The sequence below is a fragment of the Hyperoodon ampullatus genome (genome assembly GCF_949752795.1).
Source record: "Hyperoodon ampullatus genome assembly, chromosome: 4".
In the NCBI taxonomy this organism is placed as follows: domain Eukaryota; kingdom Metazoa; phylum Chordata; class Mammalia; order Artiodactyla; family Ziphiidae; genus Hyperoodon; species Hyperoodon ampullatus.
Genome location: NC_136917.1, coordinates 123,512,868 through 123,525,051, shown reverse-complemented (window position 1 = coordinate 123,525,051; position 12,184 = coordinate 123,512,868).

Sequence of the window (12,184 nt, the reverse complement as noted above, 5' to 3'; positions counted from 1 at the left end):
ATTTATGTTAAAGGAATTAAAAGATATTTGTCTGTAAAATATAATATCCTTACTTAAAGGCTATGTGATCTTTGTCATAACCTGTCTGTGTCTCAGTACGTGTAGTATCTGTAAGGGTTAAGAGAGAAAAATACCATAACATACTTAGACCAGGGCCTGCCACATGGTAACAATCAGAATGAAAACAGCCAATACTTATTTAGCATTTTGTGTATTCCAGACATGTTCCAAGCACTTCACATTCATCACTTCATACAGCAGAACTGTATTGCTGTGTTGTTGTAGTTTTAATTTTTAAAGTAGCTTTATTCTTTTCAAGAAAATATTACATTCCTATTATTTTGAAAATTCAAACAGTACAGAAAAGTACAAAAATGAAATGAAAGTCACCCCAAATTACATCTTATTACCTGGATGCTGGATAAGTAACTAGGCACTTCTCTGTTTAACATGGCATGTACACATACATATGCACAAGCATATATGTGTGTATACATACATATGCATACATGTAACATATATACACATCTAATTTTAGTAAGACAAAAAGAAAAAAGGGCATTACTTTTTTTTTTTTTTTTTTTTTTTGCAGTACGCGGGCCTCTCACTGTTGTGACCTCTCCCGTTGCGGAGCACAGGCTCTGGACGCGCAGGCTCAGCGGCCATGGCTCACGAGCGCAGCCGCTCTGCGGCATGTGGGATCCTCCCGGACCGGGGCACGAACCCGTGTCCCCTGCATCGGCAGGCGGACTCTCAACCACTGTGCCACCAGGGAAGCCCGGCATTACTTTTTAAACTATATAGTTGGTTCTACAACCTAGGGAATAAAAGAAATAAGACTTTTTCATTTTATTTGTGATATTTCTTGTAAATGAGTAGGGTCTAGACAGGCAGCAGACACCTAAATATCAATGCATCTTTATATAAACAGGGTCATACTTTCTTTTTTTTTTTTTTACTGATCTTAATTTTTTTTTTTAATTTAAAGTAACCCTTCAGTCACAGCACATCATCATTTTTTTCATCATAAGTACTTATTCCTACCTAATATTTCTCATATTAATTTATTAACTCCCCTAACAAAAGTCTTACCTTTTTTCTGCTTTTTAAAATAAAATTTTTAATTTTTGTATTCAATTTAAAAAAATTTTTTTTAATTGTGGTAAAAAAAACACATAACAGGGCTTCCCTGGTGGCGCAGTGGTTGAGAATCCGCCTGCCGATGCAGGGGACGCGGGTTCGTGCCCCGGTCCGGGAGGATCCCACATGCTGCGGAGCGGCTGGGCCCGTGAGCCATGGCCGCTGAGCCTGCGCATCCGGAGCCTGTGCTCCACAGCGGGAGAGGCCACAGCAGTGAGAGGCCCGCGTACCGCAAAATAAATAAATAAATAAATAATATAAAATTTACCGTCTTAACTATTTTTAAGTTTACAATTCAGTAAAGTGTGCTCACATTGCTGTGCAATAGATTTCCAGAACTTTTTCATCTTGCAAAACTGAAACTCTGTACCCATTAAAAAACAACTTTTCATTTTCCCCTTCCCCCATCCCTAGTACTATTCACTTTCTGTTTCTATGAATTTGCAGCAATCTTATCTTTCTTACGTCAACTTTCATTACCCAGCACCTACTACAATCATGCTTCACGAGTATTTGTTGAGTAAATGAATGAATCCATATTTGCACTATATACAAACAAAGAAACAAAGAGAGGTCACAGCATCATTTGTACTAAGAAGTTAATAACCTCCGAATAGCTAAAATTTATTGAGCATTTATCAACACTAGTTATCAGGCAGTTTATGTTAATTCTGAACTTGGCCCCTACAGTCAATTCCCAACACAGTAGCCAGAGTGATCCTTTTAAATATATCAGATGATGTCACACTTGTGCTCAAAACTCTGCAATGGCTCCTTGTTACACTAAGATTAAGAGGTGAAGTTTTCACAGTGGACTATAAAGCCTTATCATACCTGGACCTCTTTACTTCTCTTATCTTTTCTGTTTTCCATCTCTGTCCCTTCACTCCAACCACACTGGATTCTTTGGAATTTCTCAAACTTTCCAACAATACTCACCTCTGGGCCATGGCACTTGCTGTTCTTTTTACTTGGAACATTTTTATCTTAATATCCACATTGCTTATGCCTCACTTCCATCAGATCTTTGTTCAAACACACCTTACTAGTGATATGATCCCTGACTGCCCTATTGAAAAGAGCAACATGTGCCCCACCCCCACTCTGACTTGCCCCAATTACTTCCCATATTTTTGTCTGTAGAAGTCATCATCATGTGACCTACCACATATTTCCTTTATATTTTTTGTTTGCTTTCTGTTTCCCTCTGCATAATGGCAGCTATTTTTGTCTGTTTCATTCACTACTATATCCCAGAATGCAGAACTATGCCTGACACATAGTAGGTGCTCAATACATATTGTTTGAAATGAAAACGTTTATAAATAGGGACAGAAAGCAAGTCAGTTGTTGCCTTGGGCTGGTGAGTAGGGGGATTTGACTGGGAAGGGGCACAAACAACTTGTTCTATATCTCAATTATGTGCATGATTACACAGGTGTAGAAATTTGTTAAAACTCATTGATGTATGCACTTAAATGGGTGCATTATTATTGTATGTAAATTATACCTTAATAAAGGGAATTTTTTTTAACTAGCAATTTGCTTAAGGTCTCAGCATTTGCAAAGTAGTAAAGCTATAATTCAAACCCAAGTGTGTCTGATTCCAAAGTCTGTCATCTTTTTATGAAATTATGCCACCTCCCCTCATCTCTGCCCTGCCTAGTTTCCACAGCTGGCCCCAGTGAGTTCTTCACCAGAAGGCTCAGTCTCGCTTGTTTTCAGATTTATACATCTCTGAGATACAAGACAGATCTCCCGTTCTGTCCCTCCCACACTTTTAAGATCTTAGGAACATCAATCACATGGATGATTAGAATGTATTTGTCTCCCTCTGGGAGACATGGTAGAACACGAAAAACCCCACAGTCATTACCTTTCAGAGGCTCAGATTCCAAATCTAAAATCAGATACTTGACAGCTACTCGATGATATTTAACCGGTGTGATGGTTCAATTTTATTTGTCAACTTGGCTAGGCTATACCTAGTTCTTCAATCAAATACTAATCTAGATGTTGTTATGAAGATATTTTGCAGATGTGATAAACATCTACAATCTGTTGACTTTAAGGAAAGGAGATTATACTCCATAATCTGGGTGAACCTGATCCAATCAGTTGAAAGGCCTAAGAACAGAATTGAGGTCCCTAAACAAGAAGAAATTCTGCCAGTGGACTGAAATGTCAACTCCTTCCTGAGAGTTTCCAGCCTACCATTCCTGATGGCCTGCTCTGCGGATTCCAGACTTGCCTACATAGCCCCCACAGTTACATAAGCCCATTCCTTACAATAAATCTCTCTCTTTCTCTTTCTGTGTGTGTGTGTGTGTGTGTGTGTGTGTGAGAGAGAGAGAGAGAGAGAGAGAGAGATGAAAAGCATGCAGGAGTGCTGAAAGAATGTGAGTTCTTCCAACCATTAGTGTTCTAATGATAATCCCTGGGACTAATTAGTCCCTAGGTGTTCATGTTGTTAGGTGGACCTAAGGTATCTACATGAATGATTATGGATGTGTTACCATCTCTTCCTGCTCCCTGCCTATGATGGAGTGGGCTTTGTATTGCTTTCTACACCCAAATTATCCCAGACTTAAGCCCTTCCCTATCCTTCTAACCCTTGCCACTATGTCACCCTTTAGTCTGAGTCCTGAGTAGTGAGTACCATCTGAGTTTCCTAGTACTGTACACAGCCTGCTTTATTAGGAAATCAGTGGTCACCATATCTGGAATTAACATGACTCTTTCCTTTGAACACTGAATAAGTAGCTTTGCCTGTCCCAGCTGGCTAGGCTTCTGGAGTCAACTTTTGCAGCCAGGTCCATCTTGCTGTCCAACCATGACAGGCAGATCTTAAACTTTTTCCATCTTACCAGCTTCATGCAGCCACCAGGAAAGCATCAAGCTTCCAACTTTCATGATATCCACTATAAAAGATGGTTAGAACGACCAATTCCAACTAACCATGAATGGCTTAACCATAGAGAACAAGGCCTTTTCCAAAAGCAAGTAGGGCCCAGTTTTCCAAAGCTGAGACTGAAAATATTCTGTGTGTGTGTACACACCTAACTTTGTGACTTTATTTTCAGAAAATAAATTATTTTTCAACTAGCTGTTTTGCTGTATTATTCATAGTGCTTAACCACTCTGTTCATGTAGCTAATTGCAAGTATATGCTAAATTCTGTAAACTTAAATATCCATGAGAATAGGAGAGCGAAACCGTGGGTAATGATTATTACATCTGCTAAGGTGCTGCATACTCAGGTTAGAGGCCCCAGGCTTTGGCCCCTCTATGTCCGATTGTCTTACACAGACATAGAGAATGGTCCTGAGGACACAGGGAGGGGGAAGGGTAAGCTGGGATGAAGTGAGAGAGTGGCATGGACTTATATACACTACCAAATGTAAAATAGATAGCTAGTGGGAAGCAGCTGCATATCACAGGGAGATCAGTTCTGTGCTTTGTGACCACCTAGAGGGGTGGGATAGGGAGGGTGGGAGGGAGACACAAGAGGGAGGAGATATGGGGATATATGCATATGTACAGCTGATTCACTTTGTTATAAAGCAGAAACTAACACACCATTGTAAAGCAATTATACTCCAATAAAGGTGTTAAAAAAAAAAAAAAGAATGGGCTATAGGGGATTGAGCTTCTTGGTGCCCAATAGCAAGGACCTGTAGAGAGATATCATTGCTTCAACCACCTGGAAGCAAAGCCCCTTCAAAATGGGAAATGTTAATTCAGTTGTCTCGTTCATCCCTTCTAGGCTGCATTCTCCAAAACTGGGTGACTTTCAGTTATGAATCCATAGAAAATTAAAAGATGGTATTTTTTGTTAACACTTCATATCCTTTAGATTCTGGAGCAAAATGGCCTGAAAATGGATCCTTAAATTACAATACAGTTTTTGCAGCTGCGTTTATGTAAAGGGAAGAAAAATGGGATGAAATACCTTGTGTACAGTCTTTTGTGTTATTGTATCAGAAAAAATTGGGGCAGAGAAGATGTAAGGTTAGGGTACAACAGGAGAGAAGGCAAAGAAACCTGTTTTGCTAGATTTTAATGAAAAGGAGGATGACTTGCTGTTGATTCAAACACTCCAGCTGCTTCTCCTCCACCCCCACTCCAGCAGCAGCAGTGGTGCTGCTGCTCCTCCAGTGCAGCGCCTAAACCACAGCCTCAGGCTGATCCCCCTGCCACACCCACCTCAGGCTCTGAGGATCAGAAAAATAGTAATGGTCTCCTCTCATACCCACCAGGGCACTCCTTATGGCCAGAGAGCTACCCAAGCTCATGGGGAGCAATAGCCATTAAGGCGAGTCCCCAGTGCAGGTGTGAGTGCTGAGACTGGGCCACCAATGGGATTGATCTGGGTCCCACTCCCCCTTTTCAACTTCGGATTTATTTAATTAGCAGAACAATATGCCAACTTTTAAAGATGACTCAAAGAGAATGGAAAATATTTTTTCATCGATATTTGCAACCCACAACTCGACCTGGGCAGATTTTAAAAATTTATTAAATACTCTCCTCACTTCAGAAGAATGTAGAATGGTGCTCAATAAAGCTAGGGAAGACACAGATCCACCTAGTACAGAAACCCCTGGCAACCCCGTAGGAGTTGCAGCAAATGTAGCTATACCAACAGCTGATCCTAATTGGGATGTGAATGCTGGGGATAGGCCAAAACTTGAACATCATCAAGATTGCATTCTTGCGGGATTGCGAAGAGGGATGCCAAAACACAGAAGCCTTAATAAAGTACAGGAGGTATGACAGAAACCAAATGAGGATTCTTCAGAATTTCTAAAAAGGGTTTTTAAAGCCTATAGGCAACATACAGGGACTTCCCTGGAGGTCCAGTGGTTAAGACTCAGCGCTCCCAATGCACAGGGCACGGGTTCGATCCCTGGTCGGGGAACTAAGATCCCGCATGCGACAAGGTGTGGCCAAAACATATTAAATTAAACCAGAAAAATATAATAATAAAACCTATAGGCATCATACAGATATAGATCCTGAGGCCCCAGAGAATTTAAAGATGGTCAATATGACTTTTATTGGTCAGAACACCCCCAATATACAAAAGAAACTGCAAAAGGTAGAAGGGCTTTAGGGATGCCTAGGTTTCACCTTGACATTGCCTTCAGAGTTCTTAATGGCAGGGAACAGGTTCAGGAGAAAAGGGGACAGTGAAGAATAAACAACAGACCACTCTGCTGGTGGCTGCCTTAACACAGGGAAGAGCTGGATCAAGGCAAGGACCGCCACAAGGGACTCAGCAAAAGGTAGGAAGCCCACATCTACTTCTGAGAACCTGAAGATCTATAATCACTTACAAGCCAGACTACTTCGGGTGGGCTGAAAGAGCTGACATATCTGGAGTACGTATCTGCCTGTCATTACCCCACAGTCTCTCCTCGTCTTTCAGGTATCTGGTACAATCTGGAGAAATAAGGGTCACATATAAATAAACCTAATTGGATTGAGGGAAACAAAGAAGATTAACTCAATTCCTATTAATTTGGATTAATGTCACATATCTTCCAATGTAGGCCAATGTGTAAGAGAATATGAATTTTTTTTAATTTATTTATTTATTTTTGGCTGTGTTGGGTCTTCGTTGCTGTGCATGGGCTTTCTCTAGTTGCGGTGAGTGGGGGCTACTCTTCGTTGTGGTCAGTGGGCTCTAGGCACACGGGCTTCAGTAGTTGTGGCACACAGGCTCAGTAGTTGTGGCACACAGGCTTAGTTGCTCCGCGGCATGTGGGATTGTCCCGGACCAGGGCTCGAACCCGTGTCCCCTGCATTGGCAGGTAGATTCTTAACTGCTGCACCACCAGCGAAGTCCCAGAGAATATGAATTGAAATGAATATATGTTTTCTGTTTTTTAAAGTCTATAGATATTTCTCTGACAAGTTAGATCTTCCTTAGTCATGATAGAAATAAATACTTCTATGTAGAAAACAGTTTTTGTTGTTGTTGTTGTTTTTTCTGGTACGCAGGCCTCTCACTGTTGTGGCCTCTCCCGTTGCGGAGCACAGGCTCCGGACGCGCAGGCTCAGCGGCCAAGGCTCACAGGCCCAGCCGCTCCGCAGCACGTGGGATCTCCCCGAACCGGGGCACGAACCCGTGTCCCCTGCATCGGCAGGCGGACTCTCAACCACTGCGCCACCAGGAAAGCCCAGTTGTTTTCTTTTTAATTGAAGTATGGTTGATTTACGATATTGTGTTTCAGGTGTACCACACAGTGATTCAGTCATATATGTAATATCCATGTATATTTTATATATATTTTCTTTTTCAGATTCTTTTCCCTTAAAGGTTATTACAAAATATTGAGTATAGTTCCCTGTTATTTGGTAAATTGTGATAAAATAATATATGACATAAACTTTACCATTTTAACCATTTTTAAGTGTATAGTCAGTGTGTTTAGTACATTCACATTGTTGTGAAACCATCACCACTATATGAATTAAACAGCAACACCCCATTCCACCCTCCCCCACCCCCTGGCAACCACCATCCTACTTTCTGAGTCTAAGAATTTAACCTCTCCATATAGCTCTTATAAGTAAAATCACACAGTATTTGTTTTTTAGTGTCTGGCTTATTTTACTTAGCATAATGTCCTCATATTTCATCCATGTTGTAACATGTATCAGAATTTCCTTCCTTTTTAAGGCTGAATAATATCACATTGTATATGTATACCACATTTTGTTTATCCATTCATTTGTCAGTGGACATTTGGGTTGTTTTCACCTTTTGCCTATTGTGAATAATACTGCTGTGAACATTAGTGTGCAAATATTTGCTCAAGTTCCTGCTTTCAGTTCTTTTGGGTATATATCCAGAAGTGGAATTGCTAGATCAAGTGGTATATTTTTTGGGGTTTTTTGAGAAACCGCCATATTGTTTTCCACAGCAACATTCCCACCAGTAATGCAGAAGGATTCCAATTTCTCTACATCCTCACCAACACTTGTTGTTTTCTGTTTGTTTGTTTATAATGACCATCCTAATAGGTGTGAAGTGATATCTCACTGTGGGTTTGATTTGCATTTCCCTAATGATTAGTGATATTGAGCATCTTTTCATGTATCTACTGTCCATTTATATATATCTTCTTTGAGGAAATATCTATTTAGGTCCTTAGCCCATTTTTAAATTGGGTTGTTTGGGGTTTTTGTTGTTGTTGAGCTGTAAGAGTTTTCTTATATATTCTGGATGTTAATTCCTTATCAGATATATGATTTGCAAATATTTTCCCCTGAAAAACAATTGTTTAATTTGACGTTTTACATTTTTTTCAAGCCAGAACACATGTATTTTATGACTAAATAAATGACACATGCTCATGGTGTAGTTTCAAAAAACATAAAAGGAATGAAAAAGTAAAAAATATTTGAAAGAGGGCTTTCCTGGTGGCGCAGTGGTTGAGAGTCTGCCTGCCGATGCAGGGGACGCGGGTTCGTGGCCCTGTCCGGGAGGATCCCACATGCCGCGGAGCGGCTGGGCCCGTGAGCCATGGCCGCTGAGCCTGCGCGTCTGGAGCCTGTGCTCCACAACAGGAGAGGCCACAACAGTGAGAGGCCCATGTACCGCAAAAAAAAATATATATATATATATATTTGAAAGAAACCCCAGAACTCAGAGATAAAACCATATTTTGCTATATACCCTTCCAGGCTTTTCCCTAAGCATATAGAAAAAATTTTACAACACATTATATATGCTATTTTATAACTTTTCCATAACAATAAACACATGTATTCATAATTGTTCTAATGCACTACAAAGTACTCCATTGAATAGATATATCATAATGTATTTAATCAGTCCGCCAATGATAAACGATTTAGGTGGTTCGTAACTCATCCTTGCTGTAAACGATGCTTCATGTAGGCATGTATGTCTTACATATTTGTCCAGTTCATTCACTTGGGATAAATTCCCAGAAGTTGAGTTTCTGGGGCAAATGACATGCATATTTAAATTTTTGATAGCCTGTTTATTGCCAAATTACCTTCCAGAAAGGCTGAACCAGTTGACATTCTTAACTGTGTATGAGAGTGCCCATTGTTATACACCCGTGCCAAATTGGCATGCTTTCAGGAATGGTAAAAATAGGTTCTTTCTGTTTTTCTCCTATGAATCTTGCCAACATGCATGATGTGAAACTAAATGAGAGGAATATAAAGTTGACAGATGGGAGGTATTTTGGTCACTGTACTGTTTTATCTAAAGTGCACCATTTTCCCCTCAAAGCAAATGTGATAGATAAGCCCTCTTCATTTTTTAGTACAAGTTCTAGGAAGTAATTTCCTAAATGGATTGATTCCTTAGAGAGAGAATGTCTCTAAGGATGTAGAAATTATTCAAACCAAATGTGCTTTGGGCTGATAGAGGAGATACATTTTTTTGACATAACAGTATCCACCTTTCTTTAAAAGATGCAAAGTGTTTTTATACTATCCGAAGCACCATACCACAGCCTATTCTGAATGTACTCATTTATTTGTCTGAAGTTCCTACAGAGGAATTTTTCCCCCAACCTTGTTTTATGATTTTTTAATTTTTAGATTGAGGCATAATTTACACTCAAAGTGAATAAATATTTCTCTTTAAAATCTGATTGCAAATAACTGCAACTTTTTAAGATAGTCCTTCCACCCCAAATTAATGAGAGAGGAGTATATAGTTTTAAATTCAGCTATTTCACACCCCAAATATAAGATCCCAAGCACATAACCTAATATGCTGTTTTCTCATCTGATAACCTAGAAAAATGAAAACTGCTCAACTTCTCCAGAGAGATGTGGAAAAGAATGTCCCAGTACTCTAGTGAATTGAATTACACATTAAAAAATATATGTATCCAGTCAAATATATCTAATTTACTTGTATCTGACCTTGAAGTTTTGATGCCCAAGGGAGTGTCTTTCTTTTTCAAATGAAAACATATAAGTCAGATGAATGCTTTACTATGCAAAATTATCCTCTTGTTTTGGCATTAATATCAATTAAAAGCATTTTGAAAAATTGTTCAGCTTCACTGATAGTATTAATGAAACTGACATGACAAAAAGCCAGAAAATAGTTAAGATAATTATAAAATGTGAACTGTACATTAATAATCCCTTTTATTTTTTCCCTTTCAGCCATTTAATAAACTGAATGCATCAAATTATTATAAATGTGATACTTCCAATGTTAACAAATTATATTTTTAAAAAGGCATACCAATAAAATTGTTTTGAGAAGAGAACAATCACTCCAAATTCTGTTATCCTAGCAACAAAACTACAAAAGACTTCACAGTTTTTTATATTCCCTCCCAGTCTATATTCTACTATGTTTTTCTTGTATTGGACTGGTTAGGAGTAAATGCTCATTCCCTCAGATCCGTCCACTCCCCAGGACAACCCCTCAGGCCTCTCCCCCTTTGCTCCTTGGAGAAAAACACTTTCTTTGGTAAGACTGAAGGAAGGAATTATTAATGTGTCACTCAGTCCTTAGTTCTTTCAGGACGGCCTGTCCTTGAAGACTTTTGTGATAAGCTTACTGGAGTAAGCCCTGTCCTTAGAGAAGGCCTGAAGCTTAAGGCAATTTATTTCAATTCAGTGAAGTATTACTGAGCCGTATGACCACAGATCTATGTCACATTCTCCAACCAGCTTTATTAGTAATGAAGCTGACTTTTTTAAAAATTATTTTTTATTGTGGTGAAAAAAGCACATAACAAAATTTACCATCTTAATCATTTCTAAGTGTACAATTTAATCGTTTTATTTATATTCACATTGCTGTGTGAACAGTCTCCAGAACTTTTTCTGTCTTGCAAAACTGAAATTCTCTACCCCTTAATCAACAACTCCCCATTTCCCCCCTTCTCCCGGCTCTGGCAACCCACCATTATATTTTCTGTTTCTGTTAATTGGATTACTCTAGATAGCTCAGATAAGTGGAACTATACAGTATTTGTCCTTTTGTAACTGGCTCATTTCACTCAGCATAATATCCTCAAGGTTCATCCAGGCCGTAGCATGTGTTAACATTACCATCATTTTTAGGGCTAAATGATATTCCAATCCATGTATATACCACATTTTATTTATCCATTCATCCCTCAATTAAGATGACATTCTGAATTCTTACCTGCCTGATTCGGGCTTCCATTTCTGTTCCTCAATTGATTCAAAACTGAGAGTAGGAAGGAGGGGTATAGTTAATTTTAATCCCCTCAAGATCCATCATACTGGATAATAGAGTGTTGTGGTAGACTATTGTTTTGTCTGGCCAGTGTCAAATAAAACACAAATACAAACTGAGGTAAGGAGAGACTTTATTCAAAAGGATTATTGCAACAAGGGGTGGAGGACTATTGCAGTAGGGAGAGTGCGTTGATCATAGGCCATGAGATCTGCAAGCATCTCAAAGGTCACACTGATCAGTCCTTTTATAGCCAGGAGTAAATAAGGATGGAAAGAACCAGGTGTGGGGGATTGGGCTGGTAGGTGGAGTCATCAGGTGGGTGATCAGGGAATTTTTTTTTTTTTTTTTTTTTGCGGTACGCGGGCCTCTCACTGTTGTGGCCTCTCCCGTTGCGGAGCACAGGCTCCGGACACTCAGGCTCAGAGGCCATGGCTCACGGGCCTAGCCGCTTCGCGGCATGTGGGGTCTTCCCGGACCGGGGCACGAACCCGTGTCCCCTGCATCGGCAGGCGGACTCTCAACCACTGCGCCACCAGGGAAGCCCCTGGTCAGGGAATTTTTCCCCAAAGGTCAGCTGATTATCAGAAGGGGCAGTTTAGGAGGGGTTATTCCTTGTTCTCATGCTCAAAGGTAGGCTGAGTTCCAGGACCAAGTTCAGGGAGAAGGAGAGAAGCCTGACTAAAGTTTATTCAAGTCGAGTTAGCCGACATTTTGTCCAGCTTGGTCAGTGGAACCAACAGTTCAGCTAATCAGTCTGAGACAAAGAATGGGAATTTAGAGGGTCTATGTCTGGCCTTGTCATAGGTAGACAAGGGGGTCGCC